Source organism: Fringilla coelebs, assembly GCF_963513975.1.
Source record: "Fringilla coelebs genome assembly, chromosome: 10".
NCBI lineage: Eukaryota > Metazoa > Chordata > Aves > Passeriformes > Fringillidae > Fringilla > Fringilla coelebs.
The window spans coordinates 9841956-9846740 of NC_140036.1; positions in this window are offsets into that span (position 1 = coordinate 9841956).

Below are 4785 nucleotides of genomic sequence, written 5' to 3' on the forward strand. Positions count from 1 at the left end.
GTGAGGTAGGGCAACAGTTTGACTTTTGTCTATGGCAAATGACAAAGCACTTTGTTGGAGGAATCTTATAATGGCATCTGCAGGGGCATCTGCTGAACCTTGTCATTTCTGAGCTGCATCTTCACTATAAAACTACAGCATCACCAGATCTTTAATGAAAGATGTCAATGCTGCCTTGTGTCATGTGCTTTTCAAACAGCAAGACAAACTAAATGCTCCTGTATCAGCTTACATATGTTCAATGTTTCAAGTGGATATCATTTAAGATGACAGTCTGGCACTTAAGAGAGATAGGGTTCAATAGGAAATATTTTCAGTGCACTTTCAACTATATAATGATTCATTAAGAGTTGTTTTGGTTTGGTTTTCTTGTCTAATAAACAAGTATCTCCCCGTGTACCTCACCCTTCCTCTGGCTGGCAAACAGGAATACAAAGGTTTTTGTATCACTGTGATGATGATGGTGCTTGACTGGCCAGAGAGGGAGCGACAGCAGGCATTGGGCAGGCAGGACAGTGAGGACAGCACTGCCTGTGTGCTCCAGAGGGGCTGTTCCTAAGAGCAGATTGAAGAAAGTGTTGGGAAGTTTTCTTTAGATTCCATGGCTTTTGACATTGATCATGCGATCTTTGAGTTCTTCAAATTTGGCAGGATTGGGCCTCCATTATGATCACATGCTTTTGTCTCTCCGGAAGAAAAAACTATTTACCATGTAATTTGGGATTTTGCTAGAATTAACAATTACTGTATGGCTCAAGGGCTCCCAAGGCATTATCAGGTTATCACACACCCATCAGGATGTGATTCCTAACAAAATCTAAAATACTTCCATTTTACAGTATTTCATACTTAAATGTTTATAACAAATTGTATTCTGTATTTAAATATTTAGCACACATATCTGCAAATGAAACCATTTATTCCATCCAGATAAATGTATGCATCCAGAATTTTTAAAAAAACTGATATTTAAATCGTACCATCTAAGCATTGACTTATATACAAGACAATCCAACTGTAAATGAACATAAATACTTGAAAAGCACTTTCATTTGCTCATATAAATTATATTAAATTGTAGCTCTGAGGTTTTTTTAAATATTTATAACATTGCACTTGCAAGGCTATTTAAAATTGTAATGTTGACATTTAAAATGTTAATATTTTTAATACTTGCACAATTTATCAGAATTTCAGTATTTAGTGAAGAAGCCTAATTCATCTGAATAGGTGCATTTAAAATGCACCATTTTAAATGTAGGGTCTAGCAATTCAGTGAAATAACCAGGATTTCTCATTTAGATGGTTTTTTTAAGCCAGTGAAATTTTATATTGTTTTGTTAAAATACTTGCATCGTGTTTGTCAGACTGTTTGAATTTTCAGTGTTAACCTAACAGAGTGTGCAGAAAGAAATGGTTTTGTCTGTGTTCCGTGCCAGTTTCTTATGATGGAGCTAACATGAAGATATCATTTATACAAACTGAATGGATATTTTAAAATTATTGTTTGCTTGAACAGTCATAGTAATTCTGTTTGCAAGGTATAATTGTGAATTTACAGGGCTTAATGAAGAATCTCTTTGCAGATGCACTACTGGTAAGAAGGTATTAATGTCAAGTTAATATTTAGTCTTTCATATGAATCAAGCCTGGGGTCGAGATTATCTTCCTTAAAACAATCGCATACTAGACTTTTCCATAAACTCTGAAGTTTGCTTTAAATACTCAAAGACCACACCTGTTGCTTGGTAGGTTGTTGGGGTGCTGGAGTTTGTTTTTTTTTTTTTTTTTAATTAATGCTCATTACAGTCATCCAAACATAGAATTGACGACTGTGGAGACTTCCATATAAAACTAGCTAGTAAAATGAAAATGTGAGTACCTGAGCCTGAAGTCTGCTGGAAATGTGTCCAGTAGAGAATAATGTGTAAGGAGAAGGGAATGGATTGTGGCTTTGAAGTCCAAAGGTAAGTTACAGAGAATTATGTCTCATAGTATAGAATGTAACTGGAAGTTATGCCTTGTTCCTAGTTTTGGATTCTGCTGCTCACTTTATTTGTGGCCTTCAAAAGTTACTAAAGAAAGATGTTGATAAATAGCTCTAGATTTTGAGTGCTCAAAATGAGTCTTTCTTTCAAAAGCATGAAATACAACTGCAGGGACACAAGTTCGTCAAGCCTGGCATAATACAAGCTAGACACTGGAAATCAAAGAAAAACTTGGGAAAAGTTGATGTTGACTTCTCACTGCAGCTGCAGATCATTTTCCTTCCCTACTGCTAATGGTTGTTGTGAGGATTAGTTAACTGCTGTCTGTAAATGCTTTGGGAGCCTTAACTGGAAAGTGCTGATGAGGTGCAAGCTGTTAATATATTGTACTGAAAGAATGGATGCATGAGAAATTGGGAATAAAGAGCAAATGATGGGGGCTGTATTCTGCTAAATACAGCCAAATAAAGCTATTTTGACTAAATAAAAGACCCATTTCCATGTTGGCTTTTTTTTTTCCCCTTTCCAGTATTAATGCTCTTGTCCACTACCTGGGAATACCTAAAAAAGGGTTATCTGATTAAAACATGGGGGGTAGAGTTTGTCTTTAGAAAGACACTCGCTCCCTCTGACCTGGCCCACATCCGAGTTTAGGACTTGAGTGTAAATACCCAAGCTGGGTCTGTGCATACCAGCTTTCTTCCTACATAGGATGTTGTGATAAGCTGGGCTTGTTCTTCTTATCAGCTGGTTCAGGGATGTTCTGGATTCAGTAGGAGAATTGCTAACTGATAACTGATATTGCCAACACACTGATGGTTAGGTTGTTGTTCAGTAGTGTTTACTCTAAGTTAAGGACCTTGCAGTGTCCCATGGTCTGCCCGTGAGGAGAGGCACAGAAATATGGGAGGAAGCATGGCTGGGACAGGTGCCCTGAAGTGGCAATTCCATGCCATAGAGCATCATGCCACTATATGGACTGGGGAAACTACCTGCAAAGAGGAGGCTGAGGGTGGATCAGGGACCAGCTTGGCCTTGGGCAGCAACTGTATTGTCATCACTTGTCTTACCTGGGTTTTATCTCTTTCTCTCCTTCTCCTTTTTATTACATTTAGTATTAGTAGTATCATTAATATTACTGTTTTGTTTCAATTATAAAACCATTGTTACCTCAACATGAGTTCTATTTTATTCTCTTGATTCTCTTCCCATCCCATGGTGAGGTGGGATGTGGGGAGTGAGTGGTTGTGTGGTGCTTGGTACAATCAGAGTGTACAGAAAGAAAAAGGCACAACATAAAATTATTATCAAGAGTTCAACATGAAAATAAAGAAGACGAACCAGCAGGACTGTGTTGTATTTAACATGCTTAAGGATGGCCTTTTAAATCACTGATCTGAAAATCAAGGATATCTGCAGCGAAATCTTCAAACTGTCAAAGAAGGTTACTTGTGCAAGCACCTGTACACAATGCAAAAAATGGCAAGAACATCCTGAGAGGGGAAGGGATACAGCCTGATACAATTCTTTTTGAGCTGGGGCAGAAGACAAGGCAGGGCAGTTGTCAAGTGATTTGTCTGTGACCACTGAATTTATTAACAGCCATATATTCAATGGAACAAAAACAGTCACAAAACTGATCTCAACATACACTTACATATGGGGAATCACAGGAGAGGAGCTATATTTCTAGTGTGCTTGAAGAACAAGTTTTTAGACAATAATTGCTTTGGGCTTTTCTTGTTTGTTTTTATTTTAAAGACTAAATCCTTTTGATAATTTATAAAATGTTAAAGAAGAGGTAACATTGAGGACTCCATATACAGAATGATGAGGATTGCCAGGTAAGATGTGCTTGGGGCAGCTCATGTTTCAAGGCAGCTAAATATAAGGGCAAATGTAAGATCTTAAGGCAATGACTGTATCATTCTCAATGTTAGACAACTTAGGTTTAGTAGGAGATCATATTTCTGACCACTTGCCTATGTAAAACAGTGCTGTTGATATTTGTGAACAGCTGAATTAGCAAGTTGCAAGCCCTTGATCAATACATGCTTCTGTGGTGGAACTGCTACACTTTCTGACCTCCAAAACATTGTAATCATAAATCCAAAGTCAGAGAAAGCTCTGAGCCTGCTTTCTTCTTTTTAAAAAGTACCTCATAGACATAACGGCATCTTTCATTGTATTTTCCTGTGTGGAGTTGAAAAATTGAGTTATGCCAGGAAGCAGCAGCTGCTCCTGGTTCTCTGATAATCAGTTTCAGGAAGGGTCACCTAATGGTGCCCTTGAAGGGTTTGAGCTCTGCTGGGCGTCAGCGGGGCACGAAAGGCACGGCTGTCACCCGCGTTTGGTGACAAATGCTCCGTGACGGTAACGGGGCGCCAATGGCTGTGGGCCGGGCAGGGCCCCGGGAGCTCAGAGCCGGCCCCAGGCGGGGCTGGGCGAGCGGTAGGGCTGCCCTGGAGCAGCGCTCAGGGCCCGGCGCACTCCAATGCCGCGGCTCCTGCCCGTGCCACAGCTCAGCGCACACCCGGACGCGCTGGCCAGGCACGGGGCACACGGCACGGCTCCGTGTGGGCACCGCTCCGTGCGGGCACCGCGCGCGGCTCTCCCGCCGTAGCTCAGCCCCGGGCACGGCAGGGCGGGGCCGCGCCGCAGGTCACCTTGCCGAGCACCCCAACGCGCCTGCGCGGCGCACGCCTGCCCTCAGTAAAGATGGCTGCCCCCGCCTCCCTCACACGTGAGGCATCGGCGAGAGCCTCTTCCGCCCGCCTCCAGTCACGTGACGCGTGGC